We start from the raw sequence: 13,703 nt of genomic DNA, 5'->3' as shown, positions 1-13,703 counted from the left end.
GCAAAGAACTTTGCAAAGAACTGTTTCTCCTTTGCAAAGTTCTTTGCAAAAGTAAAAGTACTTTTGCAGACCGGCAGGGAAACGGGCGGCAGGGAGATGTCCTCCCGCTCCCTTCCCTGCTAGGCTGCAAAAGTACTTTTACTTTTGCAAAGAACTTTGCAAAGGAGAAACAGTTCTTTGCAAAGTTCTTTGCAAAAGTAAAAGTACTTTTGCAGCCTAGCAGGGAAGGGAGCGGGAGGACATCTCCCTGCCGCCCGTTTCCCTGCCGGTCTGCAAAAGTACTTTTACTTTTGCAAAGAACTTTGCAAAGGAGAAACAGTTCTTTGCAAAGTTCTTTGCAAAAGTAAAAGTACTTTTGCAGACCGGCAGGGAAACGGGCGGCAGGGAGATGTCCTCCCGCCCCCTTCCCTGCTAGGCTGCAAAAGACTTTAGGAAGGCTTCTGCGCGCGCACGTGCAGAAGCCTTCCTAAAGTCTTTTGCAGCCTAGCAGGGAAGGGGGCGGGAGGACATCTCCCCGCCGCCCGCCTCTTAATGTTATCGGGGCATGATTTAACGGCCCGGGGCGAGATTTAAGGGGGTGGGAGGGGGCTTCAAGGCAGCAGCAGGGGGCCAGCGCTTCAAGGGGGCAGCCATTTTTTAAAATAGGAACAGCCATCGGAGGAGCAATTTCTTCAATAATTACGGCGGCAGTGTGTGGAAAGCGCGGGAGGGGTAAGTAAAGCCCCCCCCCGCCCTTAATGGAACCCCCCACCCCAGTGCCGGACCGCAGCTCCGCGGTTCCGTGCACACCCCTAGAAACATTCCTCTAGTCTTCAGAAGAGAACTATCAAATTTGGGCTAACAGGTTGAAAGATTTACTACAAATTAATTAGGAAAAGTAGGAATCCTCAAGATCCAACAGTTGCTAAACGTTAAATACTGTATTTGCAGTTATAAAAACTACAAAGCCAGGAGACACAAACAAGTTCATTCAGGGCAGACAGGGAGGCAAATTTCAAGGATACAACAAATAAACTCACGCCCACAACCAGTCATATGTTGTCCAGTTCTATATTAACAATGGAGTTTGTTTCTTTGCTGAACTAAACATCTTATTTTCAAGTCTATTCCTCACACAATGCAGGAGGGACTGTTCCTACAAGCACAGTGCAGTGCTAAACAAAATCGCGATTCCTGCTCTTTTTGTCTTGCCTCTCTCAAAATAGATGGCCCTCCCCTCTGGCCACTCTGATTGGCTGATAGGGTAGTCAATCCACATGATGCCTCCTATCTGGTCATTTCAAGGTTGTTCAAAGCTCTGCCCACTTTATGAAAACAAAGGCAGGCCTTTTCATTGGCTGCTGACTCATTAATATTTAATTGAAAGGGGGAACACTGTTCAGCCTTTTCAATAGGAGGCTGCTACCGGCGCCCACTCTATGTAAACATTGCTGGGCAGGCAAGCTGCAGGCAGGGAAGTATAGAGGACAGCCACACACAGGGAGGCAGTGAGTTATCAAAAATGGTGGTGGCATTGATATTTTGGGAGGGTGCTGCCCACTTTGCCCTAAGTGAAGAGCCTCCCCTGGATGGGGAGATTGCTATTTTGGCAGGTAACACATTCCAAAGCCTTGGAGCAGCAACAGAGAAGGCCCTGCCTTGAGTAGCCACAAACAAACCAATGGCAACTTCAGATCATCCACTCTGGATGATTTCAATGGGTGACAAGGCTCATAACAAAGGAGATGTTCTCTTGACTACTCTAGGCCCCAAGCTGTTTAGGGCTTTATAAGTTATAACCAGTACTTTGTATTTTGTCCAGAAAAATAGTCAGTTGAGTTATTTTAGTATGGGAGTAATATGATCTCTTTGAGATAACTCAGAGACCAACCTGACTGCTGCATTTTGCACCAGTTGCAGTTTCTGAATTATGTACAAAGGCAGCCCCACATAGAGCAGTTTGGTTTTGGCACCTTTTGAATGGTGTGCTTATAAAAACCAAGAAAAAAGATCATCTGTGCACCAAAGCCATCGTACCCAGGTTGAGGCTACGTCTCCCCCTCCCCTTGTGACTGGCTGGCTAAGAGCTCTGGCACACTCCACCCTTCCCTCAGCCTGATTGGTGGGCTCAGCCTTGAGGGAAATGCTGGTTACATTTCCCTGTCAGTCAGGCTGAGACAGGGATGAGCTGAGCCTGAGCTAGTCATGAGGAGAGGAGGTGGGAGGGACGCAACCAGACACTCCTCCCAGAAAGGATTCAGACTAGAGGCTTGAAGTCAAGCCAAGTTCTGGGATTGGGAGGAGCCCAGCATGCCAGTGAGTTGGAGGGAGAGAGCAAAAAGTGTGCTGTTGCCCAGCCAGCAGTTCCTCTTTCTCAATGGCCCTGGAACAAGCACCCCACCTTGTTCTATTGTGACTACACTCCTATGTATTTCTTAAATTAAAACTCATTGCAAAGATAAGAACACAATGCAATCTTTCAATGGTAGATAAGAGTAGTTGGGTAACTAGAGCTTCTGTTGCTCTGATCTTAGATCCTTAGTTGTGCTGATGTGGGAACATACAGCACATGAAACAATACCTTTAAGATGACACATATTGGAAGCAAGCTTTCAAAATCTGATCTCCAGTGTTTTAAAGATTACCTAACCCAGTCAAACGTATCCCCACACCTCTCTTTCCCCACATTGGCCAATATGATCCGCAGCTTTCTGGTGAGAGAAGAAGGCTGTGGGTCCACAAAGAGCCTACAGTGTCCCTGTGCTGAAGGCACAGGATCTATCTTGGTTTCTAACATGATAGGAACGATCTCTTCCATGGCATTTATTTGCTGTCTCAGAAATTATCAAACCATCATATTCTGTCATAAAAAGAGAAAGGCAACCCATTTATTGGTCAAGACATCCAATAAATCAAAGTGAAATAAATTAAAGGAAACAAATGAAAGTGGGCAAGAATCCTGGTGACATGTGTCAAGTCTAGTGAACACAAATTAGGCCAAATTAAGACCCTGGACATCCATGGAACTACTCTAGCCACAATAAGTGATTAAGGGCTTCCACACCATACCTACAAGAACATCCTATTCCTGCCAGATGAAACTGAGCTCTGTTTGCCAGATAAGGCCTCACCGTGCAACAGAATGAGAAGCTGGTACATAGGAAGCTGCCTTATACCGAGTCAGACCCTTGGTCCATCTAGCTCAGTATTGTCTACACAGACTGGCAACAGCTTCTCCAAGGTTGCAGGCAGGAGCTGACCTATCTCTCTGACCTATATTGGAGATTTCAGGGAGGGGACTTGGAACCTTTTCATGCAAGCATACAGCTGCTCTTCCCAGAGTGGCCTCATCCCCTGAGGGGAATATCTTACAGTGCTCACACATATAATTTCCTATTCAAATGCAAACCAGGGTGGACCCTGCTTAGCAAAGGGGGGAATTCATGCTTGCTACCACAAGACAATGATCCCGCAGTGTTATACCAGCTACAATGTTTTTTATTATAGGGGTGTGTATGGAACTGGCACGGGCAGTTCGGTTTGAATTCAAACTGAATTAGCCCCCTGTATCTGACATCAGATGCAGGGGGCATGGCTTTGCTCCCAGATGGGGCCGCGTGGCCCCGTTTGAGAGCAAATACTGGCCAGTGTTACATTTGCAGCATGGCCAGGAGCTGAGAGCATTCCTAGCCACACTGTGAATGCAGCACTGGCTGGAATATGCTCCCAAACTGGGCTGCACAACCCCGTCTGGGAGTGAAGCCACACCCCTTGCATCTGATGTCAGATGCAGGGGTGTGGCTGGGGTGCCAGGCGCAACCACTGCTTAGCAGCGGCCCGGGTTCTTTGAACCCATCCGTTCAATGGTGGCTCCGCCCCTGAATCAGACACTGGGGTGGGGGTGGGGGGGTTGCCAACAAGTGGCACTGCATCAGTCAATGATTTAGTTGCTGGTTCAGTGCCGTCGGTTGTGGCATGCCAACTCAGGAAGCGGTAATCAATTCCGTGTGCTGCATTGGCAGCAGCATAGCACCACAAATCAGACTGTTAGGCAGTAAAAGACTTAGCTGATATGCCTACTGTTTCACAAGTACTTTGAACACTAGAGAGAGAGAGAGAGAGAGAGAGAGAGAAATGCACTTTGCAAGGCAGCCCTAATTGCTTTTATCGACAATTACTTTATGACTGAAGGAAGTGGGATAATTAGACCCATTTGCTTGTAGTAAAGCATTCATTGTAACTTTTGGGATATCAGCCTTGAGAGGGGCTATTGATATCTAAATTAATGGCTATAATTTATAAATTGTCCTGTGATTCTAGTTCAAGAGGGAACAACAAAGTATATTTGTAATGGATAAAGAGGAGGTTAATGAATTGCAGTATCCATCTTCCTGAAAAGCCTTTGAATAAACATACGTTCAAGCACTTAGGCTATGTGGGTGCATTACTTGAAAGAAAGATGTGGGTGTGATCTTAAGTACTGTGCTATATTTAAAGTTAGGCAGAAGTGTAATAAGTAGTGGTGCAGTATTGTGTCCCCACGTAATGAATGGGGCAAGATATCTCGTTCAGGGAAGAAAAGTCATGTTTCAGGGGAATTTCTGACAGCTCTTCCTCCCCCTCCCCTTGATGAAAAGCATAATCTGTGTGCTCCAGCACTGCTGGGGGGAGGGTGCACCCGCTGACCCCTCAACTAACTGAAAACAAGTGAACAAGGAAGGACAGCATTTATGAAGAAATGTCATTGCTTATGAAAAGTAGAGACTGATCCTGAATAGAGGCAGGAAAAGCATTATATTGAAGTTAGGAACTTAGGAAGCTGCCATATACTGAGTCAGGCCATTGGTCTATCTAGCTCAGTATTGTCTTCACAGACTGGCAGCGGCTTCTCCAAGGTTGCAGGCAGGAATCTCTCTCAGCCTTATCTTGGAGATGCCAGTCTTCGCAGAGTGGCCCCATCCCCTGAGGAGAATATCTTACAGTGCTCACACTTCTAGTCTCCCATTCATATACAGGGTGGACCCTGCTCAGCTAAGAAGACAAGTCATGCTTGCTACCACAAGACCAGCTCTCCCAAGTTAACTTGGGTTATAAAAAATATTGGCTCACATGATGTAAATGCAGTGGTACAGTATCGTAATGCTCCATCCCAGGGCTGCTATGGTCTTGTAAACAGCCCTGATGCTGTAGAGAATGGGGGGTTGAGCAGGCGGTCCCAAAGCTTTTAACAAAGCAAATCCACCAATGATATACTGGGTTGACACGAATCCCTCCCTCTAGACTAAAAGTTAAACATCGTAACTCTGCTGGATAGAGAGATCGGTGGATGGAAGCAGGTTTCTATTACACGTCATGTGCTATATCAAGAATTGTGGATGTCAGTCTTAGGTGCATCTATCCACACTGCATTCTTTTCAGTCTGATGCATATTTCAATGTTCATCCCATTCACATTGTGCTGCAACTAGTTATGCCTTACTGTGTGCCAACTAGCACTGGACTGAGGTGATACCTTTTATGAAGTACTGTCCTAAATGAGGAGAGCTATCAAAAATGACTGGAAGAGGAAAGAATTCTCCAGGAATAAGGAAAGAAAGAGAAATAAAGGAGGGAGCGAGGAGGGACTTTGAAGGTAAGGACTTGGGATGTATCTGGAAAGGACAGGAAGCCAGTGAAGAGATTTAACTAGGGACTTTAAATTACTTTTCAAAATTACTGAACAATTACTAGAGAGTATTCTTTTTAAAAAATTGTAAACTGCCCAGATTTGTGATTTTTAGACAGTATAGAAATTTGTTAAATAAAATAAATATGTTAAATAAATAATCAAGATTATTATTATTATTACTATTATATTTATATCTCACTCCAAGGAGCCCAGAGCAGTGTACTACATACTTAAGTTTCTCTTTCACAACAACCCTGAGAAGTAGGGTAGGCTGAGAGAGAAGTGACTGGCCCAGAGTCACCCAGCTAGTATCATGGCTGAATGGGGATTTGAACTCGAGTCTCCTCGGTCCTAGTCCAGCACTTTAACCACTACACCAGATGATATGAGTTATCTATTTCACCTCTATTCTTGTCAGTTTGTCCCTTTATGTACAGAAGATAACCCACGAGAGAAACCTACAAGTGGAAGAAACATCATAATAATAGTAATCTTTATTTGTTAGCCACCCCATAACAAATTGTTCTCTGCGTGGCTTACTATACAACATTAAAACACGGGATTAAAAACAGACAACACATTGAATCCTAACAGACCAAAGAAGGGAGCGAAAGAAAATACAAAATACAATATATACAATTTGTACTGTACACAAATATATATATTTGTATACAATACAAATTAAAAAAAAAGATTGTCCATTATATAGTGCCCTAACAGCTTCCCATACTGCTATTTCTATTATGTTGTACTAAAATGGTTGTGATTATGATAATACTATAATAATATACTTATAATTATATTATTATTTATTTACACAGTCAGACAGGTGTTATTGACTGGTTTGTTTTATCCAGACATCGAGTCCTTCCCAAGGACCTGGGATGGCTGAATTTTATTGTCAATGTTGTTGCTGTTGTTATAGATATCATCGCAGAATATAGGCTGTTCCCAGTAAAGCTGTTTTTTGTAATTGGCTGATGGTGATTTCTGTGGCCCCTATGGTGTTGACCTCTTCAAGGTCTTTTGGAACTGCACCCAGGGCGCCAATTACCACTGGGATTATTTTGGTCTTCTTCTGCCACAGCCTTTCAATTTCAATTTGTAGATCTTTGTATTTTGTGATTTTTTCTATTTCTTTTTCTTCTATTCTGCTATCTCCTGGTATGGCTATGTTGATTATTTTAACTTGTTTTTCTTTCTTCTCGACTACAGTTACTGTATATCTGGTGTATTGTGTGGCAGATGTTTGTCTGTTTGTAGTCGGAAGTCCCATAATATTTTTGCATCTTCATTTTCAACAACTTTTTCAGTTTTGTGGTCCCACCAATTTCTGGCTACAGGTAGCTTGTATTTTTTGCAGATGTTCCAGTGTATCATCCCTGCTACTTTGTCATGCCTTTGTTTGTAGTCAGTCTGTGCGATCTTCTTACAACAACTGATTAGGTGGTCCATGGTTTCATCTGCATCTTTACAAAGGCGGCACTTGCTGTTTGTTGTGGATTTTTCAACTTTGGCTCTTATTGCATTTGTTCTTAGTGCCTGTTCCTGTGCAGCCAGTATTAAGCCCTCTGTTTCTTTCTTCAAGTTGCCATTCTTAAGCCATTGCCAGGTCTTGATGATGTCTGATTTTCCACTTATATTGTGTAAATATTGGCCATGCAGTGGCTTCTTTTTCCATTTTTTCTGCTCAGTTCTTGACTTCTTCTTTCTTGTAGGCCTGCTTTGTTTCATTGGTGTTGAATAGTTTCACGTTATTGACCATTTGAAGTGCATCTTCTTCACTGTCCTTGATATATTCTTCAAAGCCTCTTTTCTCCTCCTCTACTGTTTGATGGACTTGTAGCATTCCTCTTCCACCTGAGCTGCGAGGGAGGTATAGCCTATCTACATCACTGTAGGGGTGCAGAGCATGATTAATCATCATGATTTTCCTGGACTTATGATCTAGCATCTCTAGCTCTGCCTGGGTCTAGTCTATTATTCCTGCAGTGTATCTGATAACAGGTATAGCCCAGGTGTTTATGGCTTGTATGGTGTTCCCGCCATTGAGTTTGGACTTGAGGATTTTTCTAACTCTCCTGATGTATTCACTTCCAATTTTTCTTTTAACTTCATTCAGTGTGTGCAATGTTATCAGCCTGGAGAATGCCCAAGTATTTGTAATGTTCTTTCTCTTCTAGGTTCTTGATCTTGCTCCCTTTGGCCAGTTCTATTCGTTCTGTTTTTGTTATTTTTCCTCTGTTCATTATTAATGCAGCACACTTGTCTAATCCAAACTCCATTGCTATATCACTACTGAATATACGGACAGTGTTTAGCAGTGATTTGATTTCTGACTGGGACTTTCCATACAACTTCATATCGTCCATGTACAGCAGATGGTTGGTTTGACTTGATGTTTTAGATGTTTGGTATCCGAGGCCTGTTTTGTTTAGTATTTGTGAAAGTGGAGTCGTGGCGATTACAAACAACAGAGGGGATAGTGAGTCCCCTTGGAAAATACCTCTTCTAATGCTAACCTGTCCAAGTGTCTCGCCATTGATTGTTAGCTGTGTACTCCACATGCTCATTGCTTTTTCTATAAATATCTGAATGTTTTTGCTGACACCAGTTGTTTCTAAACATTTTAGTATCCATGTGTGAGGCAATGAATCGAAGGCTTTCTTGTACTCAATCCATGCAACACTTAGATTTGTTTCTCTTTGGCTCCTCTGGTGAGACCTGTCTTGTATGGTTGGACCTCTGGCATAGCTCTCACCTTCCTCAGAGCACGCAAGCCCCACAACCACGCCAAGGTAGTGCCTCACTGGGGGATTATATTATATTATATTATATTATATTATATTATATTATATTATAATTATTATTATTTCTTGTTTACACAGTCAGACAGGTGTTATTGACTGGTTTGTTTTATCCAGACATCGAGTCCTTCCCAGGGACCTGGGATGATGATATTATATTATTATTATTATTATTATTATTATTATTATTATTATTATTATCTGAAGGTACATTAAAAATTATGGGCAAAATGACACAGGACCATTATTGGTTTTATGCATCAGCTACCAACCTCTCTGGTTATGTGAGTCTCCCCTTCCTTCCTTCCTTCCTTCCTTCCTTCCTTCCTTCCTTCCTTCCTTCCTTCCCTTCCTTCAGAGATTCTTGGAGAATTATTTCTTCCTCCAGTCATTTTTGACAGCTGGAATGACAAGGAAGTTGTTGGTTTTCTGTGGCACCTCTATCTTTCTTCACTTATGTTACTCTTTTTTCCCTCCCTCCCTCTCATCTTTCTCTTTCTTTGTGCCTGGAGAAGTCCTCTTTCACACTTTTTTTTCTGGCCTTCCATCTCTCCATTCTTCTTTCCACCTCCACTTTTCCATGGCTTCTTTCTTCCCTGCATTCCCTTTGACAGTTGGTGACAGTTGTAAGTGTTATGGTGGTCCCTGTCCCCACCCCCCACCCCCCCATTTGTAGACAGCTGTATTTTTAACTGAGGTTTGGTGCATTAGTGATGCAGTTTCTTAGATGGCCAGCAGATGTCGCATTGTGAAAAGGTCAGGAGGCAGGAATCTGAAACACAGAACAGTTAAACTGCCTTCCAGGGGCTGACCATCCCTTGAAAACCTTAATACTTATTTTTAGGGTAACTGGGGTAATAAAAAGTAATTAAACTTCTAAAGTGGAGGTTTTCTGTAAGGGAAATTGAGTGTGTCAGATCTGAATTTTCTAAAATATCACAGAAGGTGAGGAAGTTTTGGAGCATGAGCAGAGGTACTCTTACCCCCGGACTTCGGGACCAAAGTCCAGGGCCTCCAGTCCACATGCCCTGGGAGCCCCCCAATCCTCTTCTGTCTGTCCTGGCTGGTGTGGCGGCTGAGTGCTGTGCTGTGTGTCCAAGTGCAATTGTGACCTGGCTGAGTACTTTAGAGACAGAGGGGGAGTGGTTGAAAATATGGGGGATGGGAATATGTTGTGTGTTTGAATGTTTCTGCTAATGCATACTTGCATAAATATACCTGTTTTATATTCTTACATTCTTGTGAGTTCAGTTGCTGTTTGTGCATTCAAGAACCCACGTGTTAAAAATACTGCAAATGGTGTGTGTGTGTGTGTGTAGGCAGGGGATGATGCTTAACTTGCAGTGGGTTTGGAGGTGTGCGGGGGAGTCAAGGAACTCACAATCTAAAATAGACAATGGAGAAATCAACAGTTTGTATTGCTAAGGTTTTCTTTAAAAGGGTTACTAGAGAGATGTAATAATAAATAGTGAATGAATTTTATTGCTCAGTAAACACAATACTTTCCTGTCAGCAGGTTAGCCACATCCCTCTTTTGCTTTAGTCTTGCAGATCACATGAAATGTGGTTCCAGCATCTGCTCTGTCATGTGTTCAAGGTAATTAGATTGCTTCTGATTATATAGAATACTCTCAGTGCCCCAGACACACAGTCTTTTTCATTCTTGCTTAGCTTTGGGAACAGAGATACAATATATGTGGTCAAACATTAAAGATAATTTATGTAAAAGAGGGTCAGATGAGTCTTGCTTCTCATACTGTAAGATCGGTTTAATAGATTGAAAATAATGTTATTGCCTTATCGAACATAGGAAGCTGCCATATACTGAGTCAGACCATTGGTCTATCTAGCTCAGTATTGTCTTCACAGACTGGCAGCAGCTTCTCCAAGACTGCAGACAGGAATCTCTCTCAGCCCTATCTTGGAGAAGCCAGGGAGGGAACCTGTAACCTAGATGCTCTACCCAGAGTGGCTCCACCCCCTGAGGGGAATTTCTTACAGTGCTCACACTTCTAGTCTCTCATTCATATGCAACCAGAGTGGATCCTGCTTAGCTAAGGAGACAAGTCATGCTTGCTACCACAAGGCCAGCTCTCCTCTCTACATACTGGATCGCTATGAATAGGTAAGTGTTCAAATGCAGTATTAATCGCAGAAAATGGCAATTTAAGATACTTGTCTCTTCTAAATGAAGAGTAGATTTATTTCCATTTTCCTAGGAAATGTACTACAAATTCTGATTAAAGCACTTCCATTTTAAGAATTCTCTAATTTCCTGGACAATAGGCAGCTGTCTAGTATTTACAAAACAGACCCATTAAAACACACAGAATCATCTATGCACTTTATCAAACATTCTATGCAGCCCATGTACCATCATTCCAATAAACACTGGAGATATCCAACAAGCAAACCAATCTGTGGTATTGAGAGGAATCAAATTAATAGAAGACGAGGGCCAACATGCTGGGCTGCAACACATCCAAAATCCAGGGACTGTAGGGAACAGAACAAAACTAGCCGACCCCGCATACAGCATCTGTGCGCTCTTTGGGGTTCCCTCCCCCACCACATTCTGCCCCAGTCTCGCCTGTCCTCCCACCAATCTTCTGTCCAAGTCTACACCGCTAGCACGCTTTCCTTCTCCGCCGGCCGGGTGCAGTGTGGCTCCAGCACCCACCTGGACTCCTTCCAGGTGTGGTTACGCTGCCCGCCTCCTCTGCCCGCCTCCTCTCACCCCCGCAGGGGCCTCCGCCACCCTCTGCCTCTTCCTGGTGGCCCAGCCGCCGCTTCACCACAGCCGGCCCGGACCCACCACGGCCGCTTCCTCACCACGGCAGTCCGGGCTCCTCTTAGGCGCAGCTCCGCTGACTTCTCTCACCCCTGCCAGGCCTCCGCCATCCTCCGCCTCTTCCTGGTGGCCAAGCCACTGCCTAACTATGGCTGGCCCAGACCCTCACCGCAGCTGGCCCAGGCCTGGCCTAGCCGCCTTTCCTCACCACCACTGCTGCCACCGCCTCCCCCTGCATGCTGCCACCTCCCCCTGCTCGCCGCTGCCTCTCCGCCACCCACTTCTGCCCCCCCCTTTATCCCCTCCCCGGAGAACGGACCTGGGCCTGCCTCCACCGCCGCATTTCCACCCACCAAACATCTCCACGCGTCCACACATCCCCATTCATTTCTGGTTGGCTTAGTGAAATAATTATACAGATGTGGATTCACAATTGATATTTAGGGTATAGAAACAGGACTGGTGTTTCCTAGAAGAGTGAAGTAATAGTACTATTTTCTCCTCAGCACTCCACATTCAGAATTCTGTGTTCAGTTCTTAGTACCAGAGTTCAAGAAGGATGAAGGCATATTGGAAAGGATTAGAAGAGGTTCTGCAAGGATGATTGAGGCTCCAGAAGGCAAACCAGGCTTTGCAGGAAACTGTGTAGTCTCCAAGCCTCAATCATCTACACTTCTGGCTTAGAGGCAGAACAGTATTAGACAAGAAGTACGGCCAGTCCGCTAATGAGGCTAGGTGAGGCAAAAGCCCCAGGCATCAGACTGGCAAAGATAGTATGTTGCCTAGCAGTAGCTTCTACCAGTCTGCCACCTCTGGTTGCCTTGGCTAGTCTGTCACCCACAAATCTAACTCAACAGTGGCATGCCAACGATTGTTGCCCTCACTCCCTTCATCCTCTTTTCTTCCTGTGACTTTTGAAAAGCCAAAAGCTGGGCACAGAAGTGGAAGTGTGTGAAGGAGAAGAGTCCTAGCTGGACATGCTAAGAAGGTGGGGTGGGAAGGGAAAGGCACATCAGGTGTAGCAGCAATAAAGAAGGCCCAAGCCTGCTGGGGTTGGGAGGGTGAAAAGAGACATTACAAACAAGCTGGGAAGTGGGAAGAGAAGGACCAGGCAGGTTGGGGGTGGTATGGGAGGAGACCCACCAGGATGGGGATGGGTGGGAAGAGTAGCATGCTTTTTTGTGGTAGCAAGCATGACTTGTCCCCTTAGTTAAGCAGGGTCAGCCCTTGTTGCATATGAAAGGAAGACTAGAAGTGTGAGCACTGGAAGATATTCCCCTTAGGGGATGGAGCAGCTCTGGGAAGAGCAGAAGGTCCCACATTTCCTCCCTGGCATCTCCAAGAAAGGGCTGAGGGAGATTCCTGCCTGCAACCTTGGAGAAGCTGCTGCCAGTCTGTGAAGACAATACTAAGCTAGATGGACCAATGGTCTGACTCAGTTTATGGCAGCTTCCTATGTTCCTAGGGAGAAGGGGTGGAAGGCAGTTGGTAGAGGAGTGGCTTGCTGAGCTATCTCATGTGCAGGATGGCGGGTGGGGGCCTGGGTTGGCCCCGATTGAAAGCATTCCTATCACGAATCACTGATGTGTTAGGCATTATGCAAACAAATATGGATGGTGTCACTCCATTTTGGTTATAATCACACACCTCTACAGAGTTTATGCTTCCATCAATAAGATCATTCACATGGATGGAGGGTTCTATTAATCATAATGGGTAGGACTGCTATATTTAGTCAGTCAGTTTTATTAATCAATTAAAAACAATGATCAATTTAAAAGACAACCCCTGATGCATCTGGCGGATTTAAAAACAAAACAAAACATTGTACTATTTTTATTACAAGTAGCTACAAAAATCATGGGTTACCTGGAAATCTTTAAAAAGGCATTCTCTTTATCTCACACACAGGATGGAACATCTCTTCCAAGATTCTGCTGCTATGACTGTGCACACCATCTAAGATGGAATTCTCTTTTAAATACTTTCCCAAACAATAGCAAATATTAGTTTTAAACACCTGCAGCAGCATGCATTGTGCTATTTGGGTTAAAACATCCCCCAGATTTGCACAACAGAGCTTGATCTACCAGCATATCTGCTGACGGCATTTCCTCTAATTTAGCAAAGACAAGTCTCATAACTTTCTGCACACAGACATCATGAGTTCACATGGAGCCAACTATTTCTTCTTCCTTTAGGAAGTGTTGAAACTTTTTTTTTTTTGAAAAGACACAGGAGCAAAACAATATCATGCGCACACATGTTTTCCAGGGTTTGTACAGGGGCATGGAGCAGATCACCCCCTTTGCCTCTTGGGCACCCACCCGGTAAAGAAGCACTCACTTGCTGGGAGAGGCTGACGGGCTTTATGTCCAAGCTCCGATTCTGGCCATGCCCCCGATGCTGACATGTTAGGAGGTGACATGCCCTGCCGGTGTCAGGGCATGTGGACAGTC

At 44.5% G+C, this 13,703-nt stretch overlaps 1 protein-coding gene and 1 long non-coding RNA gene across 4 annotated transcripts in view; one reads left to right on the top strand and one right to left on the bottom strand.

Moving 5' to 3' along the window:
• Positions 1-13,703, bottom strand: part of LOC128331999 (uncharacterized) — a 62,197-nt gene that overhangs the window by 12,976 nt on the left and 35,518 nt on the right. Inside the window, exon 1 of one of the 3 annotated variants that reach the window (XR_008310501.1) lies at positions 8,726-9,092. The exons of 1 other annotated variant lie outside the window; for it this stretch is intronic. This is a non-coding gene — a long non-coding RNA (uncharacterized LOC128331999). Of the gene's footprint in view, positions 1-1,019; positions 1,177-8,725; positions 9,093-13,703 lie in introns of those variants that run through there. One more of the 3 variants, XR_008310505.1, reaches the window with a different exon arrangement.
• Positions 601-13,703, top strand: part of GPNMB (glycoprotein nmb) — a 46,303-nt gene continuing 33,200 nt past the window's right edge. Inside the window, exon 1 of the mRNA XM_053266148.1 lies at positions 601-711. The gene's annotated coding sequence lies outside the window, so the exon portion shown is untranslated. The remainder of the gene's footprint in view (positions 712-13,703) is intronic.

Source organism: Hemicordylus capensis, chromosome 6 (genome assembly GCF_027244095.1).
Source record: "Hemicordylus capensis ecotype Gifberg chromosome 6, rHemCap1.1.pri, whole genome shotgun sequence".
NCBI classification, from domain to species: Eukaryota; Metazoa; Chordata; class Lepidosauria; order Squamata; family Cordylidae; genus Hemicordylus; species Hemicordylus capensis.
Note: the sequence above shows the minus strand (reverse complement) of the source record. Positions and strands in the feature narration are given on the sequence as shown.